Source organism: Salvelinus alpinus, chromosome 13 (assembly GCF_045679555.1).
Source record: "Salvelinus alpinus chromosome 13, SLU_Salpinus.1, whole genome shotgun sequence".
NCBI classification, from domain to species: domain Eukaryota; kingdom Metazoa; phylum Chordata; class Actinopteri; order Salmoniformes; family Salmonidae; genus Salvelinus; species Salvelinus alpinus.
In genome coordinates this window covers 7,941,670-7,963,228 of record NC_092098.1, presented here as the reverse complement: position 1 = coordinate 7,963,228, position 21,559 = coordinate 7,941,670, and positions in this window count along the sequence as shown.

Genomic DNA, 21,559 nt, shown 5'->3' with positions numbered 1-21,559 from the left:
GTTGCTGGATATTGGCGGGAACTGGAACACGCTGTCGTACACGTTGATCAAGAGCATCCCAAACATGTTCAATGGGTGGCACTTCTGGTGAGTATGCAGGCCATGGAAGAACTGGGACATGTTCAGCTTCCAGGAATTGTGTACAGACCGTTGAGACATGGGGCCGTGCACTACCATGCTGAAACATGAGGTGATGAATGGCACGACAATGGGCCTCAGGATCTCGTCACGGTATCTCTGTGCATTCAAATTGCCATCAATAAAATGCAATCGTGTTCGTTGTCCGTAGTTTATGCCTGCCAATACCATAACCCCACCGCCACCATGGGGCACTCAGTTCACAACGTTGACATCAGCAAACCGCATCGCCCACATGACGCCATACACATGTTCTACGGTTGTGAGGCTGGTTGGACGTACAGCCAAATTTTCTAAAACAACGTTGGAGGAGGCTTATGGTAGAGAAATGAACATTCAATTCTCTAGCAACAGCTTTAATGGACATTCCTGCAGTAAGCCTGCCATTTGCACGCTCCCTCAAAACTCGAGACATCTGTGGCATTGTGTTCCATTTAGAGTGCAGTTTTATTATCCCCAGCACAAGGTGCACCTGTGTAATGATCATACTGTTTAATCAGCTTCTTGATATGCCACACCTGTCAGGTGGATGGATTATCTTGGCAAAGGAGAAGTGCTCAATAACAGGGTTGTAAACAAATTTGTGCAAGAAATCTGAGATAAATAATATTTTTGTGCGTATGGAACAGTTCTAAGATTTTTTATTTCAGCTCATGAAACATGGGACCAACACTTTACATGTTGCATTTATATTTTTGTTCAGTCTATGTCCATGCTTAGTATTCTCTTGTGTGATATAGCTTTTTCCCCATCTTTAACCACCATGCTCATTGGTCAAACCAGAACGCCCCAAAATAGCTGGATTAGTCCTCTGCGTGCACAGCTGTAGGTGACGATACAGAGACAAAGATCTCATCCCTGGCGTGCAGCTCAAACAGGTCTCCCTGGTAGACAGAGTGGAGGGCATACTCAGTGTCAGTCGCCCAGCACTTGGTGCCCACCTACTTCAGCAGCTGAATGGTCCTGGCGTATGATGTCTTCTTGTAAACACACTGGACCAGCTGGTAGCTGGAGGTTCCCCCACGGTGGTTACATTCACGGGGGTTTTCTACCAATCTCAACAACCTATTCCGCATTTTCAAAGTTATAGAAAAATTATGCATTTCTAATCCCTTGCTATTATTGTTGCATCTGATTTTAATAGCTAACATTTCGATGCCCCTAATAAATAGATATGCCGATAGTGGACAACCTTGTTTTACGCCTCTTGACAGTTTAAAACTTTCTGAGAAGTAGCCATTATTTACTATTTTACACCTAGGGTTACTATACATGGTTTTATCCCATTTTATAAGAGATTCTCCAAAATTGAAATCTTCCAGGCATTTATATATAAACTCCAGTTGTACTTTATCAAAAGCCTTTTCAAAGTCTGCTATGAACAGCAGGGTAGGTTTCCCAGATTTTTCTAAGTGTTGTATTGTGTCAACGGTGGGTGTAGCTGGTGCATGGAAGTCAGGCGCAGGAGAGCAGAGATGAATGAACACGAAGCACTTCACTGAGGCAAATAGTAAGACCAGAACGCAACAGCGTCACCAAAACCAAATGCCCAAAACAAGTGAGGCAGCACAAAGTACCACAAACAAAGTACAAAGTACAGGCTGCCACAAAACACAGGTAATACATAAAAGCCGGAAGCGTGCCAACCTCGACAAATAAACAATAGCCCACACAGACATGGAGGGAACAGAGGGCTAAATAAACATAGTAATTATGAGGAGACGTAAACCAGGTGTGCAGGAAAACAAGACAAAACAAATGGAAAATGAAAGGGGGAGCGGCGATGGCTAGAAGACCGGTGACGTTGACCGCCGAACGCCGCCCGAACAAGGAGAGGGACCGACTTTGGTGGAAGTCGTGACATATTGTTTCCAGTACTTGCCTTATATTATCTCCAATGTATTGTTCATGTAAAAAAATGGTCTTATAAGAATGAATAATGTCTGTCAATAACTTTTAAATTCTATGCACTATACATTTTGCCTGCATGTTTGCATCACAACACTGAAGTGTAAGGGGCCTCCAATTTTTTTAATGGACTGGATTTTTACATTTCCCACTTGTATCCTGTTGGTGAATCAGTAATAATGAAATCCGACCTTCTTGTTGAGTGTCTGATAATCTACCGTTTACATAGGAGTGGTTAAAACATGCAAATAACGATCCTCTGAGTATATCAAAAAACGTTTGATATACCTTAACTGGTATGACATCCAGCCCTGGAGTTTTCCCGGACTTAAAGGCTTTAATTGCATCAAGAAGTTCCTCCTCTGTAATTTCACCTTCACATGAGTCTTTCTGTATGGCTGTTAATTTTACATTATTAATAGAACAAAAAATCCATACCATTTGCTTCGGATAGAGGAGATGGAAGAGACTGAAACGAAAACATATGCTTAAAGTACTTTGCTTCCTCTTTCAAAATATAATTTAGTGAATCATCGGTGACTCCGTCATTTGTAACATGTTTCAGTAAATAATTTTTTGGTAGCATTTTTATGTTGAAGATTAATAAATAATTTGGTGCATTTTTCACCATATTCCATCCAGTTTGCTTTATTATTATAATATACTACACTTGATCTTTGTGTTCCTCCATTTCTTTTTGTTTTTCCTCTAACTTATTCTGAGCCTCTATGGTACAGTTTTTATTGCTGTTTATCTGTACTGTTAGTCCTTCTATTTCCTTTGTTAGTATGGACATGTTTGCTGTCAGTCACACTGCTGGAGTTGCACTTTTTCCAACATGATAAACGGAAAAATTGCAAATATTCCCAGAAACATGTTTTTGCTTTGATTAGTAATGAAGTACAAGCTCAGTCGTGTAAATGATTAGGCCGCTCTTCATGGGTGCAATCGAACAACACAACACACCATTCCCTGTCCCTTTGCCGACACCTCCTCACATAACCTTGCTGACTCTAAACTTGGCAGCTTTCGTTACTTTGTACAATTGTTAGACAGGTCTAGTTTTACTTAGTCTTGAGTTGCAGTGGACTACAAATCCAACTTTCCATCTCAACTAGTATTTGCCTGGTGAGTGGTGATTCATAGAATAAATAAAAGACTCAATCACTGCTACCCATTACCAGTTTCATTGTTATGACCAATGTCTGTGGTTTATTTCAAGTTTCAAGTTTTAATGTACACAAGTACAGTGAAATGCCTTTCGTGCAAGACCTAACAGTCCAGTAATCAATATCAAAGTAATAGAATGTATTTCTGAGGGATGTGATTAGTTTCTTCGACCGTATGGTCATATTTGTGACCCACAGGGTCTTTGCTTGTGCGGCTAACAGGCTTTGTAGTCATTGTAACAAACTCGGGACTGGAGCCAAACCATGGGATCCCATGCCAGACTACAGAGAGAAAAGAATCGGACCAATGACACTGATCAAACCTGACTGCCTTAGTCTACTTTGATTATCACAGTCATTCATCTCCATGCAGTAACAAAGTTTTCAGTGTATGCTGATACTTTATGCAGACATAATTCACATTTAATCAGCAGGTACAATCTAAATGGTTAAGTAAATGGGAGAGGTATGCTGCAAATTATATTTCTGATCAAGAGGTGAAGAATAATGTAACACTTTGTATTCAGGACACAACGTTCATTTTTCTGCACCGATATTCAATATCTGCTTTTAATTTTAAGTTTTTAAAAAAAGTTTTTTTTTCTTCCATTAGCAATAGGTGCCCCTATTTGCAAGATATTGGAAAACCTCCCTGGTCTTTGTGTTTGAATCTGTGTTTGAAATTCACTGTTGGACCAAGGGAACTTACAGATAGATAATTTTATGTGGGGTACAGAGATGAGGTAGTCGTTCAAAAATCATGTTAAACACTATTATTGCACACAGAGTGAGTTCATGCAACTTATGTGACTTGTTAAACAAACGTTTACTCCTAAACTTATTTAGTCTTGCCATAACAAAGTAGTTGACTACTTATCGACTCAAGACATTTCAGCTTTTCATTTTTTATTAATTTCAGAAAAGTTCTAAAAACATAAGTCCACTTTGACATTATAGGGTCTTGTGTGTAGGCCAGTGACACAAAATCTGAATTGAATTCATTTTAAATTCAAGCTGTAACACAACAAAATGTGGAAAAAGTCAAGGGGTGTGAATACTTCCTTAAGGCACTGTAGTTCATATTCTGTTAATTATTGCATAATATGTCATTTATAAATCAGTAGACTAATAAACTGTTCTTCACTCACTTCCAATGTATCAGCTCAAAAGATTGTAGGAGACATCATACTTCATGAAAGTTTTTTATGAACGTGTTTTGAAGTTATAATTTTCCTGACTTCCAGAAGTTTTGGGGAACCAACTGTGAGCTGGGAAGAAAAAAAATCAAAAAGAGCATGAATAGAGGTTTTCTGGTCATCAAGGTGAACATCAGCTATAGGATGGGGGGGGGAAACGCTTTACCTGAACAACCGACATGTTCAAGAAGACGAGGAGTCCAGTTATCGAAGCTACAGTACCCGCAGTACGACCACAACAATAACGATCACTGTGACCCATAACTTGGACGGTACGTCGCGTCGGCTGTTTGATGCAGCCATGAGGTATGTCTTTGTTCAATGACAGGTCTGAATTGATCTGAGTTGCTTGCCATAAAAGCCCAAAAGAATTAGTGGATCTGAAGGGTGACCACGACCTCGTCATCCATAACATTGTAAATACTTTCTCACTGGGAGTGTTTCAGTTGGAGAGCTGCGGGAGCTAAACTGTCAAAATTCAACAATGCCCCCAAATTGATGGCGCACACGGAGGCTCGCTTTTTTCCCTGAGCTCTTTTTGTAACCTATAGCCTACTACAAGTATTCTGTTTAGAAAACTTGAACAGTCACCTCACTATTTTAGTCGGCTCTAATACTATATGTTTGGATCTGCTTTTTTGCAAATACATAAGTATGCCTACATGGTTGGCTTATTGATCCTTGATTTGTATTAGTGTAAAAATATCCAATATGTTCAGTAGGTTATTGATATTAAGCTTTACTTGTTAAACTCAAAGGCTCACAGTCCTTCATTATACAGATGTGTCTCAGAGTTCACAGAGTGAACAGAAGACACAGAAGCTTCAATTGTGTCTGGCCACAAGCCAAACTGGCAGCCCCCAGTTCCCTTATGCCCCCAAAAGGTACAGTATGTCACAGCTGACATGTGGGGGTGAAATGGCTTAACCTTAATCACAGCTTTGTGTACTTAGACATCACACAGGCCTACTCAAACTTTCAACTTGTGCTGGCTGTTGAATGGGGACTTTACAACATAATACAGTGCATTCAGAAAGTAGTCAGACCACTTCCCTTTTCCCACATTTTGCTACATTACAGCCTTATTCTAAAATTGATAAAGTTCTTGTTTTCCCACATCAATCTACACACCCCATAATGACAAAGCGAAAACAGTTTTTTTTACCTTATTTACATAAGTATTCAGATCGTTTGCTATGAGACTTGAAATTGAGCTCAGGTGCGTCCTGTTTCCATTGATCCTCCTTGAGATGATCAAACTGAGCAAACAGGGTAGAAGAGCCTTAGTCAGGGAGTTCCTCTGTGGAGATGGGAGAACCTTCCAGAAGGACAACCATCTCTGCAGTACTCCACCAATCAGGCCTTTATGGTAGAGTGGCCAGACAGAAGCCACTCCTCAGTAAAAGGCCCATGACACCCTGCTTGGAGTTTGCCAAAAGGCAACTAAAGGACTCTCAGACCATGAGAAACCAGATTCTCTGGTCTGATGAAACCAAGATTGAATTCTTTGCCCTGAATGCCAAGCGTCACATCTGTAGGAAACCTGGCACCATCCCTACGGTGAAGCATGGGGGTGACAGCATCATGCTGTCGAGAGGTTTTTCAGTGACAGAGACTGGGAGACTAGTCAGGATCTAGGGAAAGATGAACGGAGCAAAATACAGAGAGATCCTTGATGATAACCTACTCCGGAGCGCCAGGGCCTCAGACTGGGGGTGAAGGTTCACCTTCCAACAGGACAATGACCGTAAGTACACAGCAAAGACAATGCAGGAGAGGCTTCGGAACAAGTCTCTGAATGTCCTTGAGTGGCGCAGCCAGAGCCTGGACTTGAACCCGATCGAACATCTCTGGAGAGACCAGAAAATAGCTGTGCAGCGATGCTTCCCATTCAAGCTAATAGAGCTTGAGAGGATCTGCAGAGAAGAATGGGAGAGACTCCCCAAATACAGGCGTGCCAAGCTTGTAGCGTCATACCCAAGAAGACTCAAGGATGTAATCGCTGCCAAAGATGCTTCAACAAAGTAAAGGGTCTGAATACTTATGTAAATGTGATACAATATTGCTGTTTATTTTTAATACATTTGCATGTGTCTAAAAAAAAAAAGTCTAATAAACCTGTTGCTCTGTCATTATGGGATATGCATACCATGTGTAGATTGATGAGTAAATATAAACAATTTAATCCATTTTAGAATAAGGCTGAAACGTAACAACATTTGGAAATAGTCAAGGGATCTGAATACTTTCCGAATGCACTGCATGCATTTTCACTCCATTCTCAGTCCCCCGCTGTGTCCTGACTGCTTTCCTTGGCACTGCCTGTCCCATTCCATCACAGCTGGATTTTGTATATGCAGAGGCCTTTACGGACCTTGCATCTGTGCTCCAGACTACAAATTTAACACACATTCTACATTCCTGATGTTTTATGATTCCAGGGATTCAGGCCTGTTTGTTCCAGATATCATGTCTGAAGCAGTCTTCTATTCCGTGACATTTTCATTGTTCTATCTATCCAATGGAATGGACTAATTTGGCTCATTCCAGGCTACATAACAGCTGAAGCAGCAGTCCATGACAATGGAATGAAATGCACATAGTGCCCTCTACTGTCAGAAACTCCCATTACATAGCCTACTACAACAACACTATGTTGCTGCTGGCTGGGGTGTTGGTTACCAGAGACGGTAGCATGATGTAGAACAGTAAGATTGATTTTGGGCTCCGAGAGTCAGCATTTCTAAACACCTTCACAGGGCTTACATAAGCGCTTCACAAATCATTTATAAGTCAAGTTATGAAACGTTTGGCAAAGCATAGGTGAATTAACGGTTGTACAGGCCTAGGTAATGTCACAGTGCCAGAACCATAGACGTAGAATCTCAATCTAGTTCTGTGACCAGCACTCTGGGCCATCATATTGGTACCTCATAATGTTGTTGTCGTGGCAACATAACCAACAATCCAGCTGTTGCACAAAATGTGTATTCCATTTCTTAGCCGCTTCGACTGAAAATCTGGAGAAGAGCAAAACACAAATCTACCAGCAACCTATTGGCCAGAGTGACACCTAAGTCTAAATACTCAGCTGGAAATTGATAGACATGTAATTTCTTGTCTTAATTTCAGATATATATTTTTTCCCCCAACGACCTGAAAATCCAAAGAGGACAATAAACAACATCCGTGTGCTCTGAGTATGCCCTGATCGATCATCTGTAGCCTAATCAAGTAGCCTATTTGGTTGGCTTTTTTCTTAAACAATCTATCTAACTGTAATAATGTATTATAATGTCCCCCTCTGTTACTAAATGGGATTAAATATGACTTTTTCTGTTTTACTGTCAGTCAATAATGGGGCTAGACGAAACTGGACTGGACTAAACTGGACTAGACTAGACTGGACTGAATAGAATAGAAACCAGGTTTCCCTTTGTAATCCATGTTAGTTTGCAAGCCCTGCCACATCCGACGAGCGTCAGAGCCGGTGTAGTAGGATTCGATTTTAGTCCTGTATTGACGCTTTGCCTGTTTGATGGTTCATCGGAGGGAGTAGCAGGATGTCTTATAAGCTTCATGGTTAGCTCCTTGAAAGCAGCAGCTTTAGCCTTTAGCTCAGTGAGGATGTTGCCTGGTTGGAAAATGTATGTACGGTCACTGTGGGGACGATGCACTTATTATTGAAGCCGGTACTGATGTGGTAAACTCCTCAATGTCATTGGATCTCGGAACATATTCCAGTCTGGGCTAGCGAAATAGTGCTGTAGCTTAGCATCCGCGTCATTGGACCACTTCCGTATTGTGTACGTCACTGGTACTCTCTGTTTGAGTTTTTTCTTGTAAGGAGGAATCCGGAGGATAGAGTTATGGTCAGATATGTCAAACGGAGGGTGAGGAAGAGCCTTGTATGTGTCCCTCTGTGTGGAGTAAAGATGGTCTAGAGTTTTGTTGCCTGTAGTTAGTTGACACGTTGGTAGAAATGAGGTAAGACCGATTTCAGTTTTCCTGCAATAAAATCACCGGCCACTAGCAGAACCTGTTGGACGTGAGACTGAACACAGAAAGGGCAAGAGACGCCCTCATGAGATGAAGATCAGAGCAGCGGTGGACGAGGGGAAAGAGTAAAATCCAGATACTTCACTCAATTACCTTCTCGTAATGTTTCCTTACCTTGACGGTAATCTGAGACTGAGATCCACACCCTGGTTTGTATACCGAATAGAAATAGAAGCTACTATAGTGCACAAAGCCAGAGCCATAGGAATATGATAATGATATTAGACAGGGACAGCTACGTTTCACTAACATTAGCTTGTATATAGCCAGCGCCACTATTCGGTTGAGATTGAATGGACCACACGTAGCATTTTCTTGTTTGTAGCCTATGCATAAACTAGCTCAAAATAGTGATGCTGTAACTGTCGAAATTACTTAACTGTTTCTTTCACTTTCAGATTCCCAGACTGGACAGCTACAGTGATTATTACATCCCTAACCTCATCGAAAGGGAATAGGATGAAGAGAGGAACACACACACACACTCACTCACTCACACACACTCACACACACACACACACACACACACACACACACACACACACACACACACACACACACACACACACACACACACACACACACACACACACACACACACACACACACACACACACACACACACACACACACACACACACACACACACACACACACACACACTACTACTCTGAACAAAAATATAAATGCAAAGTGTTGGTATAATGTTTCATGAGCTGAAATGGATCACAGACGTTTTCCATACACACAAAAACCTTATTTCTCACATTTGTTTACATCCCTGTTAGTAAGCATTTCTCCAATGGCAAGATAATCCATCCATGTGACAGGTGTGACATATAAATAAGATTATTACAGTTTTTCCCAATTGCTAAAACACAATTTTGCAAACTAGGCTGGTTTTATCAAAATACTTAACACAATTCACAAAACCACACACCCAAACTGCAAAATACCTCATATATCCTGCAAAAAGAAGCACTGCAACCAAAACTACTGTCACGCCCTGACCATAGATTGCTTTGTATGTTTCTATGTTTTGTTTGGTCAGGGTGTGATGTGGGTGGGCATTCTATGTTGTATGTCTAGGTTGTCTGTTTCTATGTGTTTGGCCTAGTATGGTTCTCAGAGGCAGGTGTCAGTCGTTGTCTCTGATTGGGATCCATATTTAGGTAGCCTGTTTTCCTTTGGGTTTGGTGGGTGGTTATTTTCTGTGTCTGTGCTTCACCATACGGAACTGTCTCGGTCGTTTGTCAGTTTATTGTTTTTGTTCATTGTTCAAGTATTCTTATTAAAATGGATACTTACCACGCTGCGCATTGGTCCTCCTCTTCTCATTCCAACGACGAGCGTTACAACTACATATAGCATTATCAAAATCAAACGTTTGCGCAAAATGGCACACACTTCATTCATATTACCAGATTCTTGTCCAACCAACTACACACTGTTGGGCATAATGAAAAGCACTCATCTTTAGTATGCTTTGCCATAACACTAAAATAGTTCAAATTGTAGAAAATTCTTCAGATGCACAGAAATATTTGCAGATACGCACACATGCTGTTGAAACATTTTATTTTTTATTTTTCACCAAACAAGTCAGTGCAACATATGCACAGCAGATATATTTACATTGGACTGAACAAAAATATGCTCACAAAAAAACAGTAAACTGAAAAAGAAAATTGCAGAAAAAAAAAAAAAAGGCAAGAAAAATAAATAGTCAGCATCTTGCCGCACAGCTGGGTCTGGCCACAACGCCTCGTCCACATCACAGGCAATATCTTCCCTTGCCAGACATCGAGGGAAGAAGCGCCTTGAGTGCCTTATCCATCCCTGAATCGCACCCACATCAATCTCATCACATGCCTCTTCCATAGCCTGCACAAGAGGCATGCGCACAAAGGGCTGCCGGTCGTATACCTTCCACCGCCATGCCGAAAATAACTCTTCTATGGGGTTCAGAAATGGTGAGTATGGTGCGAGGTATTGCACGAGAAATGGTGGGTGGTCAGCAAACCAGTTTTGGACTGGGGCTGCACGATGAAAGCTCACGTTGTCCCATACTACAACGTACCGGGTTCTTTGATGGTCTGCATCATTCATACGCTCTGGTGGTATGAGAATGTAGTGGAGTCTGTCCAGAAATGTGAGAATATGGGCTGTGTTGTGTGGTCCAAGGTTGGCATGACGGTGGAGGACACCATGCGTATTGGAGATGGCAGCGCACATTGTGATGTTCCCACCACGTTGGCCAGGAACATCTATAATGGCTCTGTGGCCAATGACGTTTCTCCCCCTTCTTCTGGTCTTTGCTAGGTTGAACCCAGCCTCATCTATAAAGATGAACTCATGTGGGATTGCATGAGCATCCATTTCCAGTACTCCCTGAAAACAAAGAACAAAAGCAGTCAATATGGTGTTATCCAGTACACTGGGAAACAATGTTGCGGTAGTGTACTGCAGTCAATATTGTACTTACATCCACATATGCTCTTCTGACCTCTTTGTTTCTTTGAGAGTTTCTATCAAACGGCACCTTATAAAGTTGTTTCATTCCGATTTGGTTTCGCTTGAGAATGCGAGCCAATGTGGACAGACTGACTCGTTGAATGTTGTTGAATATGGTGTTGTCTTGGATGATGTGGCTTTGAATTTCTCGTAATCTGATTTCATTATTTTCCAAAACCAAGTTTACAATGGCAGCTTCCTGTACCCCGGTGAACATTTGGCCCCTTCCTCCACCATGGTTGCGTCTCTCAGTCCTTTAGAAAAACAAAAAAACAAAAATATAGGGCTTGGACAATGCAGCCTAAAGATATTTCCCCCACAGTAGAGTAAATTCTACAGGAAATTTGTGCAGTTAGTATATGACATCAGCCATTCATGAAGTAAACAGGTGTCACCCAACTGATACACTATGACATGGGGTGTATTACATAGTGTGAAAGAAATGGTTACATACCTGTACTCCAGTCTAAATGTCCGGATGACACAGGCGACAGTAAAACGGCTCAAGTTGGGCTGCACTCTCTGTCCAGCCTCTCGCATTGTCAGCCCATGGTTGATGACATGATCAACTAAGGTTGCTCTGATTTCATTTGAAAGTTCTTGTCTTCTTTGTCCATGAACCAGCTCTACCCCTACCTCTCACTCTTCCTCCCCCTCTCATTCTCACCCTCCCTCTTCCTCTTCCTCTCTCTGCAACGGCTTCCATTGTTATTGTAAAACAAAAGGTACCCTGTGGTCTTTTCATAGTGCTTACTTCCTGATTGAAGTGGTAACAATTAACCAGTGAGGTGTTTGGCCAGGTGGCACATGTATTGGCCAATTAGCTCATGTAGTGTCATTTTGAATGGCAGTGTTTTGAAATGGCAAACATGTGACTTTATGTCAGATTGTTGTGTCTTATGCAGAGAACCGTGTGCAGTGCATTTAAAAAGTGCCATTTTGAATTGCAAAATGTGTGTAAAGCAGAAAATGTGTTTAGACTTTTGGAGACTTGAGAAGAGGTTTTGCTCTCTGTGTGTTAGTTTAAATAATTGTGCTGTGCATGTCATTTTAGTGTGTTAGCAATTGGAAAAAACTGTAAGCAGCATGATCATTACACAGGTACAATGTTTGCCGGGGACAATAAAAGAACACTCTAAAATGTGCAGTTTTGTTACACAACACAATGCCACAGATGTCTCAAGTTTTGAGGGAGCGTGCAATCAGTATGCTGACTGTAGGAATGCCCACCAGAGCTATTGCCAGAGAATTGAATGTTGTGTAACCACGCCAGCCCAGGACCTCCACATCTGGTTTCTTCACCTGCCGGATCGTCTGAGACCAACCACCTGGACAGCTGATGAAACTGTGTGTTTGCACAACTGAAGAATGTCTGCAAAAACAGTCAGAATCTGTCTCAGGGAAAATCATCTGTGTGCTTGTGTTCCTCACCAGGGCCTTGACCTGACTGCAGTTCGGCGTTGTAGCCAACTTCAGTGGGCAAATGCTCACCTTCGATGGCCACTGGCACGCTGGAGAAGTGTGCTCTTCACAGATGATTCCCGGTTTCAACTGTACCGGGCAGACGGCTGACAGCGTGTATGGTGTCGTGTGGGCGATGCGGTTTGCTGATGTCAACGTTGTGAACAGAGTGTCCCATGGTGGAGGTGGGGTGTTGGTATGGGCAGGCATAAGCTACGGAAAACAAACACAATTAGATTTCATCGATGGCAATTTGAATGCACAGAGATACCGAGATGAGATCATGGGGCCCATTGTCGTGCCAATCATCCACCCTATCATGTTTCAGCATGATAATGCACGGCCCCATGTCACAAGGGTCTGTACACAATTCCTGGAAGCTGAAAATGTCCTAGTTCTTCCATTGCCAGCATACTCACCAGACGTGCCATCCATTGAGCATGTTTGGGATGCTCTGGATCGACGTGTACGACAGCGTGTTCCAGTTCCCGCCAATGTCCAGCAACTTTGCAGAGCCATTGAAGAGGAGTGGGACTATATTCAACAGGTCACAATCAACAGCCTAATCAACTCTATGCGAAGGAGATATGTCGTGCTACATGAGGCAAATGGTGGTCACACCAGATACTGACTGGTTTTCTGATCCACGTGCCTACCTTTTTTAAAGGGATATATCTGTGACCAACAGATGCATATCTGTATTGGCAGTTATGTGAAATCCATAGACTTCAATTGACTGTTTTCCTTATATGAACTGTAACTCAGTAAAATCTTTGAAATTGTTCCATGTTGCGTTCATATTTTTTCTCAGAAACTGCCTTTCTCACGCACGACAGTGTCTAGGTTTTAACGAGAATGGTGCGACAAGCAAAAACCATCCAGTCAGCAGCAGTCCTGTGGGGAAAAACAGCTTGTTGATGAGAGAGATTGAAGGAGAATGGCAAGAATTGTGCACGCTGCAGGCGGGTCACAAACAGACAAATACCAGCGCAGTACAACAGTGGTGTGCAGAACGCAATACTCGTCGATCCTTGTCATGGATGGGTTATTGTAGCAGACGACCACACCACACAATCATTTTCAGGTCTTGACATAGATTTTCAAGTAGATTTCAGTCAAAACTGTAACTCGGCCACTCAGGAACATTCACTGTTTTCTTGGAAAGCAACTTCAGTGTAGATTTGGCATTGTGTTTTGGTTTTGTCCTGCTGAAAGGTGAATTTGTCTCCCAGTGTCTGTTGGAAAGCAGACTGAACCCGTTGAAAACCCAGTTTTTCATTTGGGCTCTGTACTCCATCCAGCACTTTGGATTTGAAATGATAAAATGCCTATGAGGTTAAAGTCCAGACTGTCAGCATTTTCTACATAGTCCCTCCCATTTTAAGGGACCAAAAGTAGTGGGACAAATTCACTTAAATGTGTATTAAAGTAGTAAAAAGTTAAACATTTGGTCTCATATTCATAGCACGCAATGACTAGCTTGTGACAAATTTGTTGAATGCATTTTCTGTTTGTTTTGGTTGTGAATCAGATTACTTTGTGCCCAATAGAAATGAATGGTAAGTAATGTATTGTGTCATTTTGGAGTCCCTTTTATTGTATATAAGAATAGAATATGTTTCTAAACACTTCTACATTAATGTTGATGCTACTATGATTATGGATAATCCCAAATTAATTGTGAATAATGATGAGTGAGAAAGTTAAAGACGCAAAAATATCATAACCCAAAGACATACCGTTACAATAACAGGGGAGGTTAGCATTTTTGGGGCGGGGTCTGATGTGTGTGCGTCTGTAACTTTCTCACTCATCATTATTAACGAATCAGTAAGGATGGTCCGTTTTCATGGTAGAATACGCAAGAACAAATTACGCCTATATCTGTGTGTGTTCCGTATTTAGTTGAGGTTATAAGTCACAGGAGGTTGGTAAAGCCCTAATTGGGGAGGACGGCTCGTGATAATGGCTGGAGCACTAAGAGCATGTGCAGACCAGCTGACTGGAGTGTTTACGGACATATTCAATCTCTCCATATCCCAGTCTGTTGTCCCCACTTGCTTAAAGATGTCCACCATTGTTCCTGTACTCAAGAAGGCGAAGGTAACTGAACTAAATTACTATCGCCCGGTAGCACTCACTTCTGTCATCATGAAGGGTTTTGAGAGGCTAACTATCGCCTCGTAGCATTCACTTCTGTCATCATGAAGGGTTTTGAGAGGCTAGTTAAGGATCGTATCACCTCCACCTTATCCGATCAGGGGTGTGTGTGGGTTATTAGTTTCAATTACACTTTTTTTTAACAGCTATCTCTGAAGATGGTATGGTAGGACATTTGATTATATATTTTTTTGTTGCATGAATGATTGTAGAGGATGTCTTGATTGATTACACATTGGATATATATTATGGAAATTCTATGTTTTCTGTCAATTTTGTTGGGTAATGTGTCTTGCCAAATGTGAAAACTGTAGTTTACAGTACAGTAGCATAGTACCTTCAGCACTTCTAAGGGTGATTTGAAACGCGTATCTTGTATTGTTTGCTATTGGATTAACTGGTAGTTAAAATTACTAAATTGAAAATATGTTATGTTGTGTTTTGGTGATTAAACCAATGTTCTTTTTACATTTCACAATAAACATATGTTGAATCAATGGTTGTGTGGTGACAGACGTTTACAATCCAAATGAACGCACAATGACAGGTTTCGAATGAAAGACTGGATGCGTTACAAGTGTGACCAGTTTGGAGGTTTGTATTAAGTGTTGTGAAAATGTGGAATGGGATGTGGAATTGGAGACAAGTGGGAGTGGAGTTGTTGGGCGGGGGATAGAATGACGGTCAAAGATAAAAGTTAAAAAAATTAAGTAAAAATAAAACATAACAAGAAGCATGTTTCAATGACACTGAGGGGCAGTGTTTTTACAGCTAACGCCGGTTTGTCTGAGGCTGATGCCGTGCAGGTGTTTGTACACATGCATTTACACACACTCTCATTCAAAGGCACACATGTGCACATACACGGACACACACACAGGTAAATAGTGCCGTACATGCACTCAAACATATTCAGTTGGCCTTGCTGTTATGATTGTTGTTGTCCTTGATGTCTTTTGTTTTTTGCATTGTTGTTTTCTGTTTTCCTTTCTCTTTTATTCATTTTGTTGGTTGTTGGTGCATTGGGGGGGGTTCTTGGGGTGGGGAATGGAATTATTTTATTTATTTATTTTTCTCGGGCGCGGGGGGGGGGGGGGGGGGGGCTGTGCGGGGGGGGGGGGGATCTCAGATGGTTAAGGGGCAGCTCTTGAGGAACTGTGGGGGGGATCTTGGAGGGCTGGCGTTTGGGAGCTTGGGCCGGTGGTTGATGGATGGCTGGTTCAGGTGCCTGTTTTTGACCTTGTGGGAGGGCGTTGACCCTGGTTGCTTCTGTGTGTCGCTCTGGATGAGAGGCTGTTAGATGACTAATGTGATGTAGCTGTTGAGCAGCTTCACTGCAAGTATATTGTATGTTTTAAATATTACCAAAAAAAATGTTGTGAAAATGTACCACATACTGTACTTGTGACGCTACAGTAGTACCAAAGCAATACTTTTTTTTACTGACTTAGACAACCAGGTGAGAGGAGTTCCTTACTAATTAGTGACCTTAATTCATAACTCTAGTACAAGTGTGGAGCGAAAACCAGCAGACCCTCCGTGGAATGAGTTTGACACATGCCTTAGACCCACTACTATTTGGATACTGCCCCAAACAGATCCACGGACGACGCAATTGCACTGCACACTGCCCTATCCCACCTGGATTTGAGGAATACCTATGTACGGATGCTGTTCATCGACTACAGCTCAGCCTTCAACACAGTAGTGCCAACCAAGCTCATCACTAAGCTGGGTCCTGTACTTCCTGACGGGCCGACCCCAGGCGGTGAAGGTAGATCCTCAATACGGGGGCCACGCACGTCTCCAAATAAATCATAAAGTTTGCCGACGACACAACAGTGGTAGGCCTGATTACCAACAACGACAAGACAACCTACAGGGAAGAGGTGAGAGCCCTGGCGGAGTGGTGGCAGGAAAATAAATGATCTTCCTCAACGTCAACAAAACGAAGGAGCCGATCGTGGACTTCAGGAGACAGCAGAGAGAGCACGCCTGCATCCACATCAGCAGGGCCGGTGAACAGCTTCAAGTTCCTTGGCGTGCACATCACTGAAATGGCCTATTCACACAAACAGCCTGGCCCCCCGAGTCATGGCCTGTTCACAGGTGCATCAAAGCTGGGACGGAGAGACTGAAAAACAGCTTCTTTCTCCAGGCCATCAGAAGGTTAAATAGTCACCAAGAGCCGGCCTCCACCCAGTACCCTGCCCTGAACTTTAGTCACTGTTACTAGCCAGCTGCCACCCAATACCCTGCCCTGAACTTTAGTCACTATTACTAGCCAGCTACCACCTGGTACCCTGCCCTGAACCTTAGTCACTGTTACTAGCCGGCTTCCACCTGGTACCTGCACCTTAGAGACTGCTGCCCTATGTACATAGCCGTTGAACACTGGTCACTTTAATAATGTTTAGGTACTGTTGTACTATATATTTATATATATACTGTACAGTATGTAGAAATATATATATGTATATTTATATTCCGGACTCTGAATTTGCGTGTATTACTGCACTGTTGGAGCTAGACAGACAAGCTTTTCACAGCACCTGCAATATCATCTGCAAAAATGTGTACAAAATCAATACAATTTTATTTTATTTGTTTTGGTGTGGTGTGGCTATTAGCCTATTATACTGCAAGCCTATGATATGAAGGCAGTGCGCACAGGCGCTCCAACTGACTCCGACAGTTGAACTTGAGGTGAGGAAGAATGTTTTAGGCCTACCAGAGTTACTCCTATAACCTATATTTTATACAAAATATTCTGAAAGAAAAATAACTATTAGCCTCCTTCTGTCCTTCTGACAAGGATAAAGAAATGCATATTGGTTTCGTAGCATGCCGTTGGCATATCTCTCTATCTGGGGCTAGGCTTATTAAGCTTATCTTCCTTTTAAATATGTATTTTTTATTATTAATATCATACAGTGGACGTCTAAGCCTACAGGCCTATGCATGCAAAGCCCTGATCCATTTAGTGCTAAAATCTCCAATAGCTGAACGGTGAGATGGACAATTATTGTTTAAGGAAAGTAAAAACCAATAAAACAGCAGGCTATGAAGTTCTGCGTCTGCAACGAAACACAAGGAATAGGGTTTTTGAAATGTGTTTTTGTAATTTGTTATAGGCTGTTTTTAAGGACATGTAAATGTGGCTAATTTGGACAATATCCCTTGTTTATTGGTGGAGCTGGCTGCGTGGGTGGACTCCCTAATGGGTTACACACCCAGTGCATATGGATGGCTAGTAAATTTCTCAAATGTCCGATCAATTTTAATCTTCCCAGTCATTTGTCCGGCACTACATTTTCCTAACGGCAAAAGGTATATGGACAGTCCTTCAAATTAGTGGATTCGGCTATTTCAGCCACACCCGTTGCTGACAGGTGTATAAAATCGAGCACACAGCCATGCAATCTCCATAGACACACATTGGTAGTAGAAGAGCGTACTGAAGAGCTCAGTGACTTTCAACGTGGCACTGTTATAGGATGCCACCTTTCCAACAAGTCAGTTCGTCAAATTTCTGCCCTGCTAGAGCTGCCCCGGTGAACTGTAAGTGCTGTTATTGTGAAGTGGAAACATCTAAGAGCAACAACGGCTCAGCTGCAAAGTGGTAGGCCACACAAGCTCACAGAACGCGACTGCCGAGTGCTGAAGCGCGTAGTGCGTAAAAATCGCTTTTCCTCGGTTGCAACACTCACTACCGAGTTCCAAACTGCCTCTGGAAGCAAGGTCAGCACAAGAACTTTGTCGGGAGCTTCATAAAATGGCTTTCCATGGCCGAGCAAGCATAAGATCACCATGCGCAATGCCAAGCGTCAGCTGGCGTTGTGTAAAGCTCGCCACCACTGGACTCTGGAGCAGTGGAAACACATTCTTTGGAGTGATGAATCACGCTTTACCATCTGGCAGTCTGACGGACAAATCTGGGTTTGGCGGATGCCAGGAGTACTCTACCTGACTGATTGCATAGTGCCAACTATAATGTTTGGCAGAGGAGGAATAATGGTCTGGGGCTGTTTTTCATCGTTCGGGCTAGGCCCCTTAGTTCTAGTGAAGGGAAATCTTAACGTACAGCATACAATGAAGAATAACTTGACTGGCCTGCACAGAGCCCTGACCTGAATTGGAATACCGACTGCGAGCCAGGCCTAATCGCTCTTGTGGCTGAATGAAAGCAATCCCCGCAGCAATGTTCCAACATCTAGCCGAAAGCCTTCCCAGAAGAGTGGAGGCTGTTATAGCAGCAAAGGGGGACCAACCCATGATTTTGGAATGAGATGTTCGACGAGCAGGTGTCCACATACTTTTGTATGTATAGTATAGGGTACAGTAGGGTACAAAATAAACATTCCAGTGACACTGATTCACCCAATGATGAAGATGAAGCATAGGCTACTCACCAGTGAGTATAATGAGTATAAATATATAATGATTTTATATATGTGTGTTCAGACAGGGGTAATATCATTTTGGGGAGAATGATTATTTATAGCCTCATTTTGTCCCAATTATTTCAATTTATCAGGGGGTGCTGCAGCATCCCCAGCACGCCTACTTCCCGCGGCTATGGGCGTGTACACTTTACCTTTTTTAAACTGACTATTGTATTTCTTGATTAAATCTGACTTTGTTTAAAATAATGATTCATCCAGGAATGTCACACGTTCATAGACACTAGATAAATCGATGAATGGCTAAATGACTTCCGAACCCTCACCCTCCTCCTAACCACTCTATTGTCTCTCTGTCATTTCAAATCCTGAGTCCAGACATGCCCAGGCCATGGTGTTTGGAGATATATATTAGATATTATTGAAAATTGGGTGGGACGGAGAGAACGGAGGAGAGAAACAGGAAGGTAGGCAGGGTGGAGACACAGCTGGAGCCTTGCTTCTCTTCTCTTTTTCTCATTAGATGAGTTGCATCTGTCAGAGGTAATCTCGGTCTGTGCGACTCACCTGGTTTAGTAGCACCAACACTTCCATCCCGGTCAGTGTCACTGAAGTCATGCAGAGACGTATCTCTGGTGGACTTTTACCAATACAGTGTTTGTCAGTGAATATTCAAAGCTTGGAGTGTTTCAGGTGCACATTTACAGCCTCGTATTTTTTTTCGAGCGTAGGCCAATAGACTTCCTATTAGGATTGTCATGATTAGAGCATAGGGGTTTGATTGCGTCACCAAATAAGGGAAGTGCAGAAGTGAAAGGCACGCAGGGTGAGATATGTGGCTGTACAAGGGAGTTGACCAGTTTTGGTATATTTCTGGGAAAACGCATTTCCTTGATAAGATTTGTCCTGTCTCGAAGAAATATATTTGTAGAAGGTACGCACTCCCCCAAAAAAATGTAAAAATGATTTATGCTACTTTATTATCGTGTCTCATCTCTAACCCAGCGGGTGCAGGTAGTAACCTGAGTGTTCCCCAGTGTCCCCAGCTGATTCTGGTCTCTGTCACGTCCCTATAGTGTTTGCTGAGATGTCCATGGGCTGACCATTGGGCCATATGTCAGACAGAGGGCCCTCATGATAAAGCAAAGTACCTCCTCGCCGTCCTGGATATGTCATACCTGGTTACTCTCCCCTGGTCTGAGGGCCAAAAACATGGGCAGAAAATACCGATCTTTTTCTTTGCTTTGGTCATGTTGCTGAGCCATCAGCCATGTCAAGACTCTTTAGTGCCAACTGAGTGGCACAATGATGGTCTCCATCTACAGTAGCCCTCAGCTATAACTGTGATAACCAAAAAGTAAACAACACAGCGTTTATTCATAGCCTACGTTTGAATGACTGGTCTGTGGGATTGTCCCTGTGTGTGCATTGGTGACTCTATGACTTGGTGTGACTGGGACTCTGACTAGTGCGTGCACACTTTAGGCTCAGCCTCTGGCGAGGACAGTTGGAAAATATTTAAAACACCATTGAGGGGGTTAGGGACATGAGTGCAAGACATAAAACATATATTTTTTTACAATGTTATTGTAAATGTTATTGTTGGACAGTACAATACAGCTTAAAACATTTCGTAGTAGCCTATAGGTTCTTTCACAACTTGTGCAAGAAATTCACATTCAGTTGAAAAAATGAGAACACAATCTAAAAAAACACTGTATTTTGCAAGAGGAAGGAAGCTTTCAAACAGACTACATTTGAAATGCATTATTCAGCAAGTTTCATCATCTTCTCTGAAGATGACGTGGAGATCTGCCTGGTTGAATACATGTTGTTGTCCAATTGAACCAACGTGGAACAGACTTTGAATTGACATCTGTGCCCAGTGGGTGTGGGTATTTCCCAGTGAGCAAAATGACGTTGGAAATACGTATTTTCCAGACGTTGAAATTAGGTTCATTTTCAGTTGTGAATGAAAGTTAAAAATTTGAAAATACGTCATTTACGGACAAATTTCAACCATCCATACATTCACTTATATCTACATAAAGAAAGATCACAATATGTAATATTTATTATTCCTCCCATCTGTCATATGCATTTATGTTAGCTTTATCAATTGTGTTAAAAAATGGCGTTCCCTACTCGGGCCACACGGCCGTCACCGACGCTGGTTTAATGTGAGCGGTTCAGAGACGTCTTTGAGCAGTCCCAGACGTCCTAATATTTTCAAACATGTTTGATTTTAAAGGCACACAATCTGCAATGCTCTTGTAGTTTGAGATTTGCAAGGACAAGTTTTGAGAACGGTGATCATCAATAGCCAATGAGAGCTCGCCAGAGAAGAAGCCAGTGAGATGACGACGTTGTATCACATTACCCAGAATGTGTAGACTCTCGAACAGGAGCGATGAGTAATACTAGCCTACTAGTATGCATTTGTGCTTGCCTTTAACCAAAGCCGAAGTGTCAAATCATTACAGCTCTGAAGTTCACAAGCAATGTTACACAATTCAAAATGAATTGGCAGTAGTGTAAAGTAGTACTTAAG